The sequence below is a fragment of the Rhinopithecus roxellana genome, chromosome 20, assembly GCF_007565055.1.
Source record: "Rhinopithecus roxellana isolate Shanxi Qingling chromosome 20, ASM756505v1, whole genome shotgun sequence".
Lineage (NCBI taxonomy): Eukaryota > Metazoa > Chordata > Mammalia > Primates > Cercopithecidae > Rhinopithecus > Rhinopithecus roxellana.
The window spans coordinates 63,766,833-63,786,641 of record NC_044568.1 but is presented as its reverse complement, the minus strand read 5'-3'; the positions used below and the strand labels follow the sequence as shown (position 1 = coordinate 63,786,641).

Sequence of the window (19,809 nt, the reverse complement as noted above, 5' to 3'; positions counted from 1 at the left end):
GTTCCCAGATCTCTATGCTTTGAGCTCCTCACCTGTAATACGGGCTAGTAACACCTACCTCACGTGGTCACTGCAAAGACTAAATCAGACAAGGCAGGAAGAACATGGTACAAGCACCTAAGAAGCACTCAGTAAGTAGTGGTTATTTTTTATTATTTTTTGAGACAAGGTCTGTCACCCATGCTGGAGTACAGCGGCATGATCATGGCTCACTGCAGTCTCAACCACCCAGACTCAAGCGATCCTCCCACCTCAGCCTCCAGAATAGCTGGGACCACAGGTGTGCACCATCACGCTCAGCTAATTTTAAAATTATGAATATTTGTAGAGGAGAGGTCTCACTATGTTGCACAGGATGGTCTTGAGCTCCCGACCTCAAGTGATCTGCCCGCCTTGGTCTCCCAAAGCAGGATTTACAGGTTGGAACTACAGGCTGAGCCACCAAACGTGGCCTATTATTTCCCTATTATAATGGAACTAACAGCAGAAATCTTATAAATTGCTCAATTTTCTTAGCATTCAGCATAGGCATCTAGGAAATACATGTTGATGCATGAATGAGAACAGAGAACAAAGAAGATGGGGGAAAAATCAAGGATAGGTCCCCAGAGTTGAGATTTCCAAATACCTGAGAAATTTATTTTTATTTTTATTTATTGTGAGACAGAGTCTCAACTCTGTCACCCAGGCTGAAGTACAGTGGTGTGATTTTGGCTCACTGCAACCTCTGCCTCCCAGGTTCGAGTGTTTCTCCTGCCTCAGCCTCCCGAGTAACTGGGATTACAGGTGCACACCACTGTGCCCAACTAATTTTTTGTATTTTTATTTTATTTATTTTTATTTATTTATTTATTTTTTTGAGAAGGAGTCTTGCTCTGTCGCCCAGGCTGGAGTGCAGTGGATGGATCTCAGCTCACTGCAAGCTCCGCCTCCCGGGTTTACGCCATTCTCCTGCCTCAGCCTCCCGAGTAGCTGGGACTACAGGCGCCCGCCACCTTGCCCGGCTAGTTTTTTGTATTTTTTTTTAGTAGAGACGGGGTTTCACCATATTAGCCAGGATGGTCTCGATCTCCTGACCTCGTGATCCGCCCGTCTCAGCCTCCCAAAGTGCTGGGATTACAGGCTTGAGCCACCGCGCCCGGCCTTTTTTGTATTTTTAGTAGAGATGGAGTTTCACCATGTTGGCCAGGCTGGTCTTGAACTCCTGACCTCAGGTGATCCACCCACCTTGGCCACCCAAAGTGCTGGGATTACAGGTGTGAGCCACTGTGACCGGCCAAGAATTATTTTTAAAGCTATTTTTATAAGTAGTTACAATGCACCAGATACTGCCTATGTATATAACTAATTTAATCCTCACAACCTTATGAGGTAGATATTAGCATTTCTACTCTACACTTGAGGAAACGGGTACAGGTAAGTAAAAGTGACTCACCCAAGGTCCTACCAAATTGTTGAGCAGCAGAACCCTGTCAATTTGGCACTAGTGGCCTGCTATTTAATCATGACTCCACGCTACCTTTCAAATGAAAGGACAGCTGTGAGGACTGAACTATTAGGCACATTTCCGTAACAGGAAAAAGGGAACTGCAAAGGTGGCAGAACAAACACAAACACAGTTAACAGATGAGTTTTTTTTTTTTTGAGATGGAGTCTCGCTCTGTTGCCCAAGGACTGCAGTGGCCAGATCTCAGCTCACTGCAAGCTCCGCCTTTCAGGTTCACGCCGTTCTCCTGCCTCAGCCTCTGGAGTAGCTGGGACTACAGGCGCCCACCACCTCGCCCGGCTAACTTTTTGTATTTTTTATTAGAGACGGGGTTTCACCGGGTTAGCCAGGATGGCCTCGATCTCCTGACCTTGTGATCCGCCTGTCTCGGCCTCCCAAAGTGCTGGGATTACAGGCTTGAGCCACCGCGCCCAGCCAACAGATGAGTTTTAAGGTGGAATTTAAAAAAACTTCAGGCTGGGCATGGTGTCTCACACCTGTAATCCCAGCACTTGGGAGGCCGAGGCGGGTGGATCATTTGAGGTCGGAAGTTGGAGACCAGCCTGGGCAAACATGGTGAAACCCCGTCTCTACCAAAAATACAAAAAAATAGCTGGGTGTGGTGGCGGGTACCTGTGGTCCCAGGTACTCATGGTGCGGCCACCACTGCATCTTGGGCCAGACTATCCAGCTCCCGTTTGTTGGATTCAATACTGTCTCACCACATAAGCCAATCCTGTGTTTTATTAATTTTTAAAATATTTTTGTTTTGTGGAGATAGGTTCACAATGTTGCCCAGGCTGGTCCTGAACTCCTGAGGTAGGAGGATCGCCTGAGCCTGGGAGACAGAGGTTGCAGTGAGCCGAGATTATGCTACTGCACTCCTGCCTGGGTGACAGAGTGAGACTCTGTCTTAAAACAAAAAAAGGCCAGGCGCAGTGGCTCATGCCTGTAATCCCACCACTTTGGGAGGAGGCCAAGGCAGGTGGATCACTTGAGGTCAGGAGTTCGACACCAGCGTGATCAGCATGGTGAAACCCCATCTTTACTAAAAACACAAAAATTAGCCGGGTGTCGCGGCTTGCACCTGTAGTCCCAGCTACTCAGGAGGCTGAGACAGGAGAATTGCTTCAACCAGGGATGTGGAGGCTGCAGTGGGCACAGTCGCACCACTGCACTCCAGCCTGGGCAACACAGTGAGACTCCTTCTCAATAAAAGCCCAGGGCGTTTGGTGCCAAAAAAGGGATTTCTGACCTTGTGTTCATTATGACCTTCAAAAGAGTGAAGTGGTGAGGGCATGAGGGCAGAGGAAAAGAAGGGCTTAAGACAACGAAGGAAGGGAAGGCAGCAAAGTCTAGCGCCTTTGCTGCCAAACCTAAGCCTATAGGGTTGGCAGCAAAACCAAAGCAAAGCTTGATAGCAAAGGAGGTAAAGCCAGGGGAGAAGAAACTGAAGACGTCAAAGACAGAAATGAAGCACATCATCTGGTTTAAAACAAATCATATATTTTTAAGGTTCTGGAAAATGACCGTATAATATTCTCTGCTAAGAAGAATAACTTCTGCTCAACAACCGTAAGACTGTGGCTGGCTCTACTGAGATCTGCTTATTCCAACAAGACCAAGGTGCTAGTTCTAACTTCAAGTTGTCCCTCTGTATGGCTGCAGTGTTGCACACAGTTGCACAGTGGACCGTCGGTCACAAGGAAGACTGGATGAGCATGGGTGGGTTCACACAACATTTTCCACACTTGCCTCAGCAAAAGAACCACCTGGGACACTTGTTTAAAAACGACAGATTCCCAGGGTCCACCTCTGCAGATTCTGATCCTGCCACTCCAGGGAGCTGTATTTTTCAACAAGTACACCAGGTGATCACGCGAGTTTAAGAAATGAACACAAGTTGGCCGGGTGCGGTGGCTCATGCTTGTAATCCCAGCACTTTGGGAGGCCGAGGAGGATGAATCACGAGGTCAGGAGTTCGAGACCAGCCTGGCCAACATAGTGAAACCCCGTCTGTACTAAAAATACAAACATTAGCCGGACGAGGTGGCGTGCACCTGTAATTCCAGCTACTTGGGAGGCTGAGGCAGGAGAAATGCTTGAACCCAGGAGGCGGAGGTTGCAGTGAGCCGAGATCGCGCCACTGCACTCCAGCCTGGGCGACAGAGACTCCGTCTCAGAAAAAAAGAAAAAAGAAATGAACACAAGTCCCTGCCACTGGAAAAGCATACCCGTCGGGCTGGCTCCTCCTCCACCACCAGCCCCCAACCCCGTACATCATGTTTATATGCATGCGAGAAACGGGCTTGGAAATTCTTGTTTCAAATCCGAGGTATCACACATCGGCCCCCAAAGGTCAAACATTAAGAAGGAAGCTCACTGCCCTGGCCCAGGCTTTTCTAGGTGACTTCTTCCTCCGGACTCTGCAGCAGTCTTACTAGTTATAAAGCACAAGCGGACCGCACGTCTCAACGCGGGAAAACAGTTCCACCTGCAGGGATGCGACCGGGCTAGGCGAGCTGGAGTTGCCTCTGAGCCGCAGGGGTGTGCAAGCCTGAGAGTGGGGAGCCCGAGGTCACCCCGCCCGCCCTGGCATCGGGACTGAGGTGCAGGCGCCTTAAGGAGCGGTGCGCAGGCCCAGAGGTAGCCGAGGACACGAGCCAGGGCACGAGCAGACAACCTTCCGGGGACAGAGTACTGGCGCCTGGACGCGCCTTCGCGAGGCCAGGCGGAACCGACTGGAAGCGGGGGCTTGCGGGGACCACCCCCGGGCGAAACCAAAGGAGAAAGAGGGGAACCCAGGGGTCCCGGGGCGCTCAGGCCCACGCGGACGGGGAGGCCAGAGTAGCCCCGCAACTATGTCCTTACCTCACGCGCCCCGACGGGCTCCGCGCTCAGCTACAGCCCGACGGGAGCAATGCGGCAGCCACAACGGTTGCCGGGGGTCGCCGCGGGCCGGAAAGCGGGGTTCAGGGATGGAAAGGGGGCGGGGCGAAGCGAGCAAAAAGTTCCGGGGAAGCCGAGACCGCGACCTTCCGCGCTTTACGGCCCCTGGGCAAGGGTACGGCTGGCGCGTGACCTCAGCCGCGCACGAGCGCGCCGTGACGCCCTCGCGGAGCCCCGCCCCTGCCACGTGAGCTTGTTTGGGTCTCGGGAGGCACCGCCTCCAGGGCCTCTTTGCCAGCCTCAGAGGCGAGCTGTGGAAACTTTGACTCTTAGGGCCGTTTTGGAACCCGGGCCGTGGACCGGCGGGGTTTCTGCACGTGGAACCGGAACGTCTGAGATGATCGCAGGCCCTGTGGAGGGTGGGAAGCGCGGGAGTTCTTTCTTCCCTCGAGGCCTGTGCCAGGGCTTACTCCAAATCCAGTGGGTCCCCAGTCCTAAGCCACAAGCAGTCTCGGGGGAAAACGCTTCTCTCACCCCCGTGGGAGCGCGGCTCTTGGAAGAGGCTCCGGGTTTTCTTGGGCGAGGCTCTCCCTGAGCAGATCGGAAATCCATTCTGCTGTCCCGCCCCACCTCGGAGGACGGACTAACGGACCTGAGTTCCCGGCCCTATCTTACCCTCGCAGCTTCTCAGCTGTCTCAGCTCAGAGGAAGAGGAATCACTGAAGCCTCAGAGAAGTCTCCACTCACCCCTTCCTCACTGTCACATCAGTCTTTTCTTTCCTTCTAGAACTCATCACTGTCTCAAGGACATAGTTTGATGACTGTCTTTTCCACTGGTGTAACAGGGTCTCTGTCGACAGAACCTTAGTCTTATGCACAGCTTTATTCTCAGCATCCAGAACAGTGCCTGGCACCTCATCCACTAAATATGATATGGATAAGGGGTTCATGGTGCAGTTACCATTGCATCTTGGACCACACTATTCAGTTTCCGTTTGTTGGATTCAATACTGTCTCACCACACAAACCAATCATCTTGTGTTTTATTAATTTTCTAAATCTTTTTTTTTTTTTTTTTTTTTTTGTAGAGATAGACTCACTATGTTGCCCAGGCTGGTCCTGAACTCCTGGCCTCAAGTGATCCTTCCATCTCAGCCTCCCAAAGTCCTGGGATTACAGGCGTGAGCCACTGTGCCTGCCCCAATCTTGTGTTTTATTGCTGGCCACCAGTATAGCCCGGCAGTGTGCAGGATGATAGGATCCAGCAGTGTACAAGAAAGACGGGGTTTCTGCTCTTAGGGAGTGGCAGTCGAGTTCCAGGGACCCCTCTGTCACAAGGCCAGGCCACAGCCTACATAGTTTATACCCCATTTACTGGCCAGTCAACTCATACAAAGACAACCCAGATGAGGTCTGCCAGACAGCAGACTGAAACTATGCCATAGGCTCCTGTGCTAGATAAATACGTCCATATTTTAGCTAGGATTGAATGCTTGGGGACACCTACCTGTCTAAAAAAGGAGAAAATCCTGACCGATTTGAGACATTCTCTGGGAAGCCTTTCCTGATGCCCAGATGTGGCAATTTCATGAAAAATATCATAGGTTTCCCTCATGAACCATTTGGTTCAAGCCATTTCCAGGCACATGAATTTGGGAGAAACCTGCTTGTCTGCAGGAGATGGTGGATGAAATGAAGTTAAATACTTAATGTGTTGATTTCATTCTGTTTACATGCAGTAAGTAGCAAACATGGTATAGATCTGTCCTTGATTTCCTTCTCCATCACCATGATCGGCCTCCACTTCAAAATGCTAAGTCTGGCTGGGTGCTGTGGCTCACGCCTGTAATTCCAGCACTTTGGGAAGCCAAGGCAGGTGGATCACCTGAGGTCAGAAGTTTGAGACCAGACTGATCAATATGGTGAAACCCCATCTCTACTAAAGATACAAAAATTAGCTGGGCGTGGTGGCACATGCCTATAATCCCAGCTACTTGGGAGGCTGAGACAGGAGAATTGCTTGAACCCAGGAGGCGAAGGTTGCAGTGAGCCAAGATTGTGCCACTGCACTCTAGCCTGGGTGACAGCGCGAGACTGTCTCAAAAAAAAAAAAGTAAATAAGTCCTAAGTCCCCTTTCATTGTCAGTGATGGGTCTTATCCTTAGTAGGTTCTTACAATCACTGATGCAAGGGGGTTGAGTATTTTTATTTTATTATTATTTTTTAGATGGAGTCTCACTCTGTCGCCCAGGCTGGAGTGCGATGGTGCAGTCTCGGTTCACTGCAGCCTCCGCCTCCCAGGTTCAAGCAATTCTCCTACCTCAGCCTCCTCAGTAGCTGGGACTACAGGCACGTGCCACCACGCCCGGCTAATTTTTGTATTTTTAGTAGAGACAGAGTTTCACTACGTTGGCCAGGCTGGTCTCAAACTCCTGACCTTGTGATCCGCCTGCCTCGGCCTCCCAAAGTGCTGGGATTACAGGCATGAGCCACCACGTCCAGACTATTTTTATTTTTTGAGATTGGGTCTCACTCTCATCCAGGCTGGAGTGCAGTGGTGCAGTCACAGCTCACTGCAGCCTCAACTTCCTGGGCTCTAGCGATTCTCTCACCTCAGCCTCCTGAGTAGCTGAGACCTCAGGTGTGTGCCACCACCCCCAACTTACTTTTGTATTTTTTGGTAGAGATGGGGTTTCGCTATGTTTCTCTGGCTGACATTGAACTCCTGAGATCAAGAGATCCACCTGCCTTGGCCTCCCAATGTGCTGGGATTAGAGGCATGAGCCACCATGTCCTGCCCTAAACAGACGTTTTAAACTATGCTTGTCAACTCCTCTTGTGAAATCTTCATCTGCAGTGACTTGGTAAATGTATTTGCTGCCACACAGGATAAACAGTGTACAGACAAACATTTGACATACCTGTGTTACCACAGTGTAAGAATGAATTTGGATCTGAGGTCGTTAAGATGCAGGCATTTATCTTACCTCCCTGCAGCACCCGCATGGCTGTGGGGAAGGCCTCCCTTCTCCCTCTGAAGTTCTTGTTGCCGTCACTAGACTGGACATCTGCCTACAACCGACTTCATAGAAAGGTCCTGACACCTGGCGTGCTTCTCGTGTGCTTGAGAGCCTGTGTTTGTGTGGAAAGCAGGGATGTGCATATGTTCTCATTCACGCCATGGGAAGAGAAGAATGTTGTGAGTAGCAATCAGTACTTTTTTTTTTTTTTTTTTTTTTTTTTTGAGACAGAGTCTCGCTTTGTTGCCCAGGCTGGAGTGCAGTGGCGCGATCTCGGCTCACTGCAAGCTCCGCCTCCTGGGTTCACACCATTCTCCTGCCTCAGCCTCCGGAGTAGCTGGGACTACAGGCGCCCGCCACCACGCCTGGCTAATTTTTTGTATTTTTAATACAGATGGGGTTTCACTGTGTTAGCCAGGATGGTCTCGATCTCCTGACTTCGTGATCCGCCCGCCTCGGCCTCCCAAAGTGCTGAGATTACAGGAGTGAGCCACTGCGCCCAGCACAATCAGTACACCATCTTCCATCCACAAGTCAAAGTGCATTTCTGCAGTAAATCAGCTGTGATGGACTCAGTCCTATGCTGGATCTATTTCACAGAGTCCATATAAGACAGAGTAATAGTAAAACCAGCTGCCTTGCCAGGCACTGTGGCAAATGCCCTAACTGTGTTGTCTCATTGAAACGTCCCTGAAACTGTGGACATGAGAAAATTCCTGCTTCACCAGGGAGGAAAGTGAGGCTTAGAAAAGTACATTCTCAAGTTGCAGAAAATAAAAATTAGGACTCCCATCCAAGTCTTTAATGCATGAAATAGTGACCTATTCAAGTAAGAGCAAAGTAATGTAGAGACTGGTACATTAGGATCATGGGGGAAATCTGAAATAATACCCACTGAGTAAATTGAGAGCAGCAGGGCTGGAGGATAGACTCAGTATTTCTAAAGAATTTTCCCCAGGGCCGGGTGTGGTGACTCATACCTGTAATCCCAGCACTTTGGGAGGATGAGGTGGGAGGATAACTTGAAGCCAAGAGTTTGAGACCAGACTGGGCAACATAGTGAGACCCCATGTCTACAAAATAAAAAAAGAATAGGGCTGGGTGTGGTGGCTCATGCCTGTAATCCCAACACTTTGAAAGGCCAAGGTGGGAGGATCATGTCGGGAGATCGAGACCATCCTGGCTAACACAGTGAAACTCCTTCTCTACTAAAAATACAAAAAATTAGCCAGGTGCGGTGGCGGGCGCCTGTATTCCCAGCTACTTGGGAGGCTGAGGCAGGAGAATGGTGTGAACCCAGGAGGTGGAGCTTGCAGTGAGCCAAGATTGCACCACTGCACTCCAGCCTGGGCGACAGAGTGAGACTCCATGTCAAAAAAAAAAAAAAAAAAGAACAAGTCGGTATAGTGGTGCAGGTGCTACTCAGGAGGCTGAGGCAGGAGGATTACTTGAACCTGGGAATTAGAAGTTACAGTAAGCTATGATTACACCACTGTGCTCCAGCCTGGGTAACAGAGCAAGACCCTGTCTCTAAAAATAAAAGTTTTTTTTTTTTTTGAGACAGAGTCTTGCTCTGTCACCCAGTCTGGAGTGCAGTGGCACAATCTTTGCCCACTGCAACTTCCACCTCCCAGGCTCAAGCAATTCTCATATCTCAGCCTCCCAATAGTGAGGAGTACAGGCGTGCACCACCTAGCCCAGGTAATTTTTGTATTTTAGTAGAGATGGTTTTTTTTGTATTTTTTCACCATGTTGGTAAGGCTGGTTTCAAACTCCTGGCCTCATGTGATCCACCTACTTCAGCCTCCCAAAGTACTGGGATTGCAGGTGTGAGCCACTGTACCTGGCCAAATTTAAGTTTGTTTTTTTTTTTTTTTGAGACGGAGTCTCGCTCTGTCACCCAGGCTGGAGCGCAGTGGCCGGATCTCAGCTCACTGCAAGCTCCGCCTCCCGGGTTCCCGCCATTCTCCTGCCTCAGCCTCCCGAGTAGCTGGGACTACAGGCGCCCGCCACCTCGCCCGGCTAGTTTTTTGTATTTTTTTAGTAGAGACGTATTCACCAAGATGGTCTCGATCTCCTGACCTCATGATCCGCCCGTCTCGGCCTCCCAAAGTGCTGGGATTACAGGCTTGAGCCACCGCGCCCGGCCAAATTTAAGTTTTCAAAAAAGAATTCTCCAGGAATTTCTCTCTCTTTTTTTTTTTTTTTTTTTTTGAGAGGAAGTCTCACTCTGTTGCCCAAGCCAGAGTGCAGTGGTGTGATATTGGCTCTCTGCAACCTCTGCCTCCCGGGTTCAAGCGATTCTCCTGCCTCAGCCTCCCGAGTAGCTGGGACTACAGGCGCATGCCACCACGCCCAGCTAATTTTTGTATTTTTAGTAGAGAAGGGGTTTCACCATGTTGGTCAGGATGGTCTCGAACTCCTGACCTCATGATCTTTCCACATCGGCCTCCCAAAGTGCTGGGTTTGTAGGTGTGAGCCGCCGCACCCAGCCAGGAACTTCTCTTATATCTAGAAGCCACTGGATGTCAAAAAAAAAAAAAAAAAAAGAAAAAGAAAAAAAGTTAAGTACAGAATAGACAGTGCCCTGAGAGAGAGCATTCGTAAGGATGAGACAGCAAAGACTGGTGCTAGGGAGGCTTCCTTTCTGGGAGTCTTTCATTATTCTTTTTTTTTTTTTTTTTTTTTTGAGACGGAGTCTCGCTCTGTCGCCTAGGCTGGAGTGCAGTGGCTGGATCTCAGCTCACTGCAAGCTCCGCCTCCCGGGTTTACGCCATTCTCCTGCCTCAGCCTCCCGAGTAGCTGGGACTACAGGCGCCCGCCACCTCGCCCGGCTAGTTTTTAGAGACGGGGTTTCACCGTGTTAGCCAGGATGGTCTCGATCTCCTGACCTCGTGATCCGCCCGTCTCGGCCTCCCAAAGTGCTGGGATTACAGGCTTGAGCCACCGCGCCCGGCTGCTCATGATTATTCTTAAGTGGGTAGGAAGAAGTGTTACTAGTAGGCAAATTCTGGGTGGTCTTCTTGGTGCACATGTGCAGTAGTTGTACATGCTTGTTTATACATTGCAAGTCTCTTTAGCATCTTTTATTTCTATTTATTTATTTATTTATTTATTTATTTATTTATTTATTTTGAGACGGAGTCTTATACTCTGTCACCCAGGCTGGAGTGCAGTAGTGCAATCTCGGCTCACTGCAACCTCTACTTCCCAAGTTCAAGCAATTCTCCTGCCTCAGCCTCCCGAGTAGCTGGGATTACAATCACATGCTACCACCCCTGGCTAATTTTTGTACTTCTAGCAGAGACGGGGTTTCACCATATTGGCCAGGCTGGTCTCGAACTCCAACCTCAAGTGGCCTGCCCTCCTCGGCCTCCCAAAGTGCTGGGATTACAGGTGTGAGCCACCGTGCCTGGCCTCTTTAGCATCTTAAATCTCCACCCAGGTCTGTGTATTTTATTATTAAAACGAGCAATGTGTCGGTTTGAGGACAGGTAAAAGCAAAATGTGCATGCTCTCTACAGGGGCAATCGCCTACTGAAGCCAGCTTTGCTTGAATGAGCTCTATTACAATGCAAATGCTGAGGCTTATTGTGTTGATTGTACAGTCACCACGCTTGCTGCATTCCCAGGACATGGTCATTTCCTTAACTACCTATCCTGCCTCACTCCCACCCTAGCCTCTTGAGTAGCTGATACTACAGGTATGCACCACCACACCTGGCTAATTTCTTTTCTTTTTTTTTAGACAGTCTCATTCTTTCGCCCAGGCTGGAGTGCACTGGCACAATCTCGACTCATTGCAACCTCTGCCTCCCAGGTTCATGTGTTTCTCCTGCCTTAACCCCTCCGAGTAGCTGGGATTACAGGCATGCACCGCCACACCTGGCTAATTTTTGTATTTTTTTAGTAGAGACAGGGTTTCACCATATTGGCCAGGCTGGTCTCGAACTCCTGACCTCAGGTGATCCACTGGCCTCGGCCTCCCAAAGTGCTGGAATTACAGGCATGAGCCACCGTGCCTGGCCCCTTTTCATTTTTTGTAGAGACACGGTCTCACTATGTTGCTCAGGCTAGTCTTGAGCTCCTGGCTTCAAGCCATTCTCCGAAAGTGCTAGGATTATAGGCATGAGCCACTGCACCCAGCCACTACCTGGCAGCTTTTAAGCCAAAGCTTAGTGGAATCATGGGAGGGAGAAATTCTAGTGTCAGCAAGCGAGGAAAAGCAGACCTGGCTTTCCTCTCCAGGTCCACTTAGTGCCAGAGCTCTGGGCCTCACAACACACTGCTTGTTCCAGGCTCCACTTTTTCTTCTCAAAATGCTTTATAAATGCCTGATCCCCATCCTCTTTGGAGTAAGGGTTAACGGTATTCTTCAGGAAATAAAATAAGGCACAGACTCTCTTCATATGACCTGGTACAACACCTCATCCCAGATGTGAAATCCTGTTTGCCTAGCCAGGCCATGGTTTCCTCCTCCAGGCAGGCTTCCAGATCTCCAGCTGCAACTACTCATCCAGTCAGGAGCCAAGAGAACACGAGAGGCAGACAGGGTGCCGCCTGCAGCCTTCTGCAACCTCCAGCCCCAGAATCCCTTAGCACCAGTTTACAAATGAAAGAGGTTTAGTTGACTCACAGTTCCGCATGGCTGGGGAGGCCTCAGGAAACTTACAATCATGATGGAAGGGGAAGCAGGCATGTCTTACATGGTGGCAGGCAAAAGACGGCAAGAGCAAGAGCAGGGAAAAGTGCTTTATGAAACCATCAGATCTTGTGAGAACTCACTCACATCACAAGAAAAGCATGGGGGAAATGATCCAATGATTTCCTTTCCCTTCCTTACAGGTCCCTCCCTCGACACCTGGGGATTACAATTAGAGATGAGATTTGGATGGGGACACAGAGAGAAACCATGACATGGGTTCTCCAGAGAAGCAGCCCAGCCTTGGGCAACTCAGTTCTCCCATCTGACCATCCAACCCAACAAGGCTGCTGACTCATATAGGACCAGCTTAGTATTTTTCTTAAAGGCACTACCTTATCGTGACTAATTTTTAGAATTTATTTTTATTGGCCGGGCGCGGTGGCTCAAGCCTGTAATCCCAGCACTTTGGGAGGCCGAGACGGGCGGATCACGAGGTCAGCAGATCGAGACCATCCTGGCTAACACGGTGAAACCCCGTCTCTACTAAAAATACAAAAAAAAAAACTAGCCGGGCGAGGTGGCGGGCGCCTGTAGTCCCAGTTACTTCGGAGGCTGAGGCAGGAGAATGGTGTAAACCCGGGAGGCGGAGCTTGCAGTGAGCTGAGACCCGGCCACTGCACTCCCACCTGGCCGACAGAGCCAGACTCTGTCTCAAAAAAAAAAAAAAAAAAAAAAAAAAAAAAAGAATTTATTTTTATTATTTTTTTTGCAACAGAGTCTCTGTCACCCAGGCTGGAGTGCAGTGGCGTAATCTCGGCTCACCACAACCTCCGCCTTCCAGGTTCAAGCAATCTTGTGCCTCAGTTTCCTGAGTAGCTGGGACTACAGGTGCATGCCACCACGCCTGGCTAATTTTTTGTAGTTTTAGTAGAGATGGGGTTTCACTGTGTTAGCCAGAATGGTCTCGATCTCCTGACCTCGGGACCCACCCACCTCAGCCTCCCAAAGTGCTGGGATTACAGGCGTGAGCCACTGCGCCCGGTCACTAGAATTTAATTTTTATCACATATATAGACACTAGTTTGAAGTAATACTATAAAGCTTATAATGATGAACAGCAGCTCCCTGACTCACCACACCCTTGCAATTCTCAATCCCCAGGAGTAATAACTCTCAACTCTTAGAGCTCTTATGGTAATTAACTATTAATTCATGCTCATACTGTTATTTTACTGGTTTTCAGGTTTCAGATATTCTCTAATGACTAGGAAGATGATTTTGCTTTCAGACCACACATACACTCATCGCCCCTCTTGCCACTCATCCTTTAAATTTGACTCTTTTTCCCTTCTGGGGTTAAATCAATATTCATTGTTTACACTGTTTCAATTATGCAAATATCACTACTTGAGGCATACCACATACTATAATTACATTTCTTTTTTTTTTTTTTTTTTTTTTTTTTTGAGACGGAGTCTCGCTCTATCGCCCAGGCTGGAGTGCAGTGGCCGGATCTCAGCTCACTGCAAGCTCCGCCTCCCGGGTTTACGCCATTCTCCTGCCTCAGCCTCCCGAGTAGCTGGGACTACAGGCGCCCGCCACCTCGCCCGGCTAGTTTTTTGTATTTTTTAGTAGAGACGGGGTTTCACGGTGTTAGCCAGGATGGTCTCGATCTCCTGACCTCGTGATCCACCCGTCTCGGCCTCCCAAAGTGCTGGGATTACAGGCTTGAGCCACCGCGCCCGGCCTATAATTACATTTCTGTTAGTTTTCCTTTAACTGAAATGTCTTAATTTCACCTTCATTCTTGAATGATATATTTGGTGGATATAGAATTTTGGGTTGACAGTTATTTTCTTTCTTTTTTTTTTTTTTTTGAGAAGGCGTCTCGCTCTGTCACCCAGGCTGGAGTGCAGTGGCCAGATCTCAGCTCACTGCAAACTCCGCCTCCCGGGTTTACGCCATTCTCCTGCCTCAGCCTCCCGAGTAGCTGGGACTACAGGCGCCCGCCACCTCGCCCGGCTAGTTTTTGTATTTTTTTTTTTTTTTAGTAGAGACGGGGTTTCACCGTGTTAGCCAGGATGGTCTCGATCTCCTGACCTCGTGATCCGCCTGCCTCGGCCTCCCAAAGTGCTGGGATTACAGGCTTGAGCCACCGTGCCCGGCCGACAGTTATTTTCTTTCAACCCCTAATGAAGTTCTTCTGGTTTCTATGATTTCTGATGATAAGTCTAAGTCATTCAAATCTTTGTTTGTCTGAAATTTGTCTTCTCTGTTTTCAAGATTTTCTCATTTTTTTTTTTCCTTTTGAGATAGAGTTCCACTCTGCCACCCAGGCTGCATTGCAGTGGCACGATCTTGGCTCACTGTAACCTCTGCCTCCCAGGTTCAAGCAATTCTCTGGCCTCAGCCTTCCTAGTAGTAGGATTACAGGCACCTGCCACACACCTGGCTAATTTTTGTATTTTTAGTAGAGACGGGGTATCACCATCTTGGCCAGGATGGTCTTGAACTCCTGAGCTCAGGTGATCCACCCACCTCAGTCTCCCAAAGTGCTGGGGTTACAGGTGTGAGCCACTGCACCTAGACTATTTTGCATTTTCAATAGTTTGCTCATGAGGTGCTTAGGCATAGTTCTCTTCAAATTTATTTTGTTTGGGGCGTATTGAGTGTATTTATTTATTTATGAGATGGAGTCTCACTCTATCCCTCAGGCTGCAGTGCAGTGGTGCGATCTTGGCTCATTGCAACCTCCACCTCCTGGGTTCAAGAGATTCTCATGCCTTGGACTCCAGAGTAGTTGGGACTACAGGCGTGCACCACCATTTTTTTATGGCTAATTTTTGTATTCTTAGTAGAGATGGGGTTTCACCATGTTGACCAGGCTGGTCTTGAACTTCTGACCTCAAGTGACCTGCCTGCCTCGGCCTCTCAAAGTGCTAGGATTACAGGCATGAGTCACTGCCCCTGACCTTACTGAGCTTTAATCTGTAAACTTATTTACTGAAGTTGGGATGTTTTCAGTTATTATTTCTTTAAATATTTTTCTTCCATGTTTCCCTCTCTATCAATTTTTTTCTCTCCTTCAGATTTGATTATTTCTGTTATCCAACTTCATCTTCACTGATTCTTTCGTTTTTAAAAATTTTTTTTCTATTTTTCTTTTTTCACTGACTCCTTTTCAATTCTATTTTACTAGTAAGCTCACTGCTCTGGTTTTAATGTGTCCCCCAAAATTCGTGCATTGATACCTAATGGCCAATGTGATGGTGTTAAGAACTGGGGCCTTTAGTAGGCAATTAAGTCATAAGGTTGGAGCCCTCATGGATGGGGTTAGGGTCCTTAATAAAAGATCTTTCAGGGGCTGGGCACCGTGGCTCACGCCTGTAATCCCAGAACTTTGGGAGGCTGAGGTGGGTGGATCATAAGGTCAGGAGATCGAGACCATCCTGGTTAACATGGTGAAACCCCATCTCTACTAAAAATACAAAAAATTAGCCGGGCATAGTGGCGGGCGCCTGTAGTCCCAGCTACTCGGGAGGCTGAGGCAGGAGAATGGCGTGAACTCGGGAGGTGGAGCTTGCAGTGAGCCAAGATTGTGCCACTGCACTCCAGCCTGGGCAACAGAGCGAGACTCCGTCTCAAAAAAAAAAAAAAAAGAAAAGATCTTGCAGGAGTGGGCTCATTCTCTTCTGCTCTTCCACCATATGAGGACATAGCACTCATTCCTTCTGGAGGATACAGCAAAAAGACACCGTCTCAGAAACAGAGAGCAGCCCCTAGCAGACACCAAACCTGCCTTGATCTTAGACTTCCCAGTCTTCAGAACTGTGAGAAATAAATTTCTATTATTTATGCATTACCCAATTTCAGTTATTTTGTTATAGCAGCTCAAATAGAATAAGACACTCATCTAGTGATTACTCTTATTTTGAGACAGAGTCTCACTCTTGTTGCCCAGGCTAGGGTGCAGTGGCACGATCTCGGCTCACTGCAACCTCCCCCTCTTGGGTTCAAGTGATTCTCCTGCCTCAGCCTCCCAAGTAGCTGGTACTACAGGTGCGTGCCACCACACCTGGCTAATTGTTTTTACTAGAGATGGGGTTTCACCATGTTGGCCAGGATGGTCTTGATCTCTTGACCTCGTGATCCACCTGCCTTGTCCTCCCAGAGTGCTAGGATTACAGGCATAAGCTACTGTGCCCAGCCTGTTTTTTTTTTTTTCAAGACAGAGTTTCTCTCTTGTTGCCCAGGCTGGAGTGCAATGGTGCTATCTCAGCTCACTGCAACCTCTGCCTCCCAGGTTCAAGTGATTCTCCTGGCTCAGCCTCCTGAAGTAGCTGGGAGTACAGGCACCCAGCTAATTTTTTTGTATTTTTAGTTGAGATGGGGTTTCATCGTGTTGGTCAGGCTGGTCTTGAACTCCTGACCTAAGGTGATCCACCCACCTTGGCCTCCCAAAGTGCTGGGATTAAAGGTGTGAGCCACCACACCGGGCCCAGATATTATCTTGTTAGTCTTCCTTTCTACTTCTCTGCTGAAATTTCCTAGGCTTTTTATTCATTAAAAGCATATTTCCCTTTATATCACGAAACATAGAAGAGCTACTCTAAAGTCTTTGATAATTCCAGTATTTGGGTCATCTTAGGGTTGGCATCTGCTACTGGCTTCTCCCTTGAGAGTGGGTAATATTGTCCTGGCTGTTCATCTGTTGAAGCATTACAGATTGTATCCTGGACATTGTGAATGCTATATGTGTAAATTCTAAATTCTGTAATACCACTCTGAAGAATGTTGATGTTTTGGTTTTAGTTGGCAATGAACTCTGTTACATTCAAGTTGCAGAATGTAATAACGCTTGCATCTGCAGTGACTGTTACAATTCGGTTCTTCCCCCCCCCCGCCTTTTTTTTTTTTTTGAGGACAGAGTCTGGCTCTGTCGTCCAGGCTGGAGTGTAGTGGCGCAATCTCAGCTCACTGTAACTTCTGACTTCTGGGTTTAAGCGATTCTCTTGCCTCAGCCTACAGAGTAGCTGGGACTACAGGTGCCCACCACCATGCCAGGCTAATTTTTGTATTTTTCGTAGAGACAGGAGTTCACCATATTGGCCAGTCTGGTCTCGAATTCATGACCTCAAGTGATCCGCCCGCCTCGGCCTCCCAAAGTGCTGAGATTACAGGCATGAGCTGCCATGCCTGGTCACAATTCGGTTCTTTAAATAGTAGTTACTGTTGGCCTGGTGCGACAGCTCACACCTGTAATCCCAGTACTTTGGGAGGCAGAGGCGGGCGGATCATGAGGTCAGGAGTTCAGACTATCCTGGCCAATATGGTGAAACCCCATCTCTACTAAAAATGCAAAAATTAGCCAGGCGTGGTGAGGCTGAGGCAGGAGAATTGCTTGAATTGGGGAGGCGGAGATCGCAACACTGCACTCCAGCCTGGGTGACAGAGCAAGACTCCGTCTCAAAAAAAATAAAAAAAAAGGGCCGGGCGTGGCTACTCACGCCTGTAATCGCAGCACTTTGGGAGGCCGAAGCGGGAGGATCACGAGGTCAGGAGATCAAGACCATCCTGGCTAACACGGTGAAACCCCGTCTCTACTAAAAATACAAAAAAAGTAGCCTAGCTGGGTGTGGTGGCTCGCGCCTGTAGTCCCAGCTACCCGGGAGGCTGAGCCAGGAGAACGGCATGAACCCGGGAGGCGGAGCTTGCAGTGAGCGGAGATCGCGCTACTGCACTCCAGCCTGGGCGACAACAGAACGAGACTCTTTCTCAAAATAAATAAATAAATAAATAAATAAATAAATAAATAAATAAATAAATAAAATAAAATAGTAGTTAATGTTTCTGACTTGTTTCTAAACTGCTTCTAGTTTGTCCCACATACACATATTTTCCAGAGGCTTGCGTGAGTTTACACATGGAATTGGGAGTTCCCCACTCTTTGGCTCTCTCCTGGCTCACTCTCAGCCCAGATTACTGATGCAACTTCCCTTGTTTCCAGAAACATGGTGAGTTTCACTATTTTTTTTTTTTTTTTTTTTTTGAGATGGAGTCTCACTCTATTGACAGGCTGGAGTGCAGTTGTGCGGTCTAGGCTCACCTCAACCTCCGCCTCCTGGGTTCAAGTGATTCTCCTGCCTCAGCCTCCCAAGTAGCTGGGATTACAGGTACGCATCACCAAGTCCAGCTAATTTTTGTATTTTTAGTAGAGATGGGGTTTCACCATGTTGGCCAGGCTGGTCTCAAACTCTTGGCTGCAAGTGATCCTCCGGCCTTGGCCTCCCAAAGTGCTGGGATTACAGGCATGAGCCACTACACCCGGCCTAGAGATCAATCTTGTGGATAGCTTTGTTTTTTGCTAAAATTTACTTATAATGAAAAGCACAAGTGAACCATTTCTCTTTTTACGTGATTTTTTGGGAATATAGTGATGCATGTGTGTTTTTTTCCATAAAGCAATACTTCTCTTAAAGTCTGCCTAATTAAAAAATGAAAATTCTTGGCTGCGCGCAGTGGCTCATGCCTGTAATCCCAGAACTTTGGGAGGCCAGGGAGGTCCTGCGTGGATCACGAGGTCAGGAGTTCAAGACCAGCCTGGTCAACATAGTGAAACCCCATCTCTACTAAAAAAAAAATACAAAAATTAGCCGGGCATGGTGGCGCATGCCTGTAGTACCAACTACTCAGGAGGCTGAGACAGAAGAATCACTTGAACCCGGGAAGCGGAGGTTGCAGTGAGCCAAAATTGTGCCACTGCACTCCAGCCTGGGCGACAGAGCTAGACTTCGTCTCAAAAAAAAAAGAAAATTCTTGCTTTTCTTTCTCTCCTTCCCCTTGGGGTTTGGTTTTAGGCTCTCTGATGATAGCCTGTGATCACAATGTTGATGTAAAACCACTCTGGCTTTATCTGCTGATCGATCAGTTCTAACAGCCCTATAGGCTGTGGGTTTCTTGTTTCACATTTGACAGTGGTCACTTCTCAGAATCTTGTTTTCCTATCAACATGTAATTAAATCCTTTTACTGCTGCTCTTGTGAACACTTTTGGACACTGACAGTTACACTGATATGTAACTGAGCAAACTTTGCTTTGCCTTTATTTTGAAGTTGCCTGTGCTCACCAGACGATCTGATACTCCACATCGAGAATCTCTGACCTCAGGGTTGTGGGAGTGTTTTTCATTGTTTCCTGCGTTTCTTACCAGGCATTGCCAAGTGACTAGACTTTAACCTTCTCGGGAAGACTTGAATGCTTTCTCCTCTTTTACCCCACCCGTCATTAAGGCATAGCAGATTCTCGAGTTGACCTTTCACACTACTGACTCTCATGACAGTCTGCCCATTGGTCAATTTATGCTTAGTGACTTGTTCTTCTGTTAGGAGACTTATGTATGCTTGTTTGTTTTTTTGAGACACTCTCACTCAGTCACCCAAGCTGAGTGCAGTGGTGCAATCACGGTCACAGCAGTCTTGACCTGCTGGCTCAAGTGATCTTCCCACCTCAGCCTCCTAAGTAGCTGGGACTACAGGCGTGCACCATGACATCTAGATAAATTTTCTTAAGAGATGGCGTCTCACTATGTTGCCCAGGCTGGTCTCAAACTCCTGGCCTCAAGTCATCCTCCCACCTCAGCCTCTTTTTTTCCCTGGCGAGTTGCAATTATAACTGAGTGAAACAAACTGTAACCAAATGAAAGCAGTGACAACAGAATCCTCCCCAGGAAGCAGTTGATTAGAGAGGACCAAATAGACAGACATCTTGGC

The 19,809-nt window shown here is 48.4% G+C and overlaps 1 protein-coding gene across 3 annotated transcripts in view; it reads right to left on the bottom strand.

Annotated features, from left to right (window-relative positions):
• The window catches only part of PDPR (pyruvate dehydrogenase phosphatase regulatory subunit), a 47,746-nt gene extending 43,198 nt beyond the window's left edge, over window positions 1-4,548 (bottom strand). For 2 of the 3 annotated variants that reach the window (XM_030925399.1, XM_030925400.1), the window contains exon 1: window positions 4,358-4,528. The gene's annotated coding sequence lies outside the window, so the exon portion shown is untranslated. Of the gene's footprint in view, window positions 1-4,357 lie in introns of all 3 variants that reach the window. The other variant, XM_010382955.2, reaches the window with a different exon arrangement.
• Between the last annotated feature and the right edge of the window lie 15,261 nt (window positions 4,549-19,809).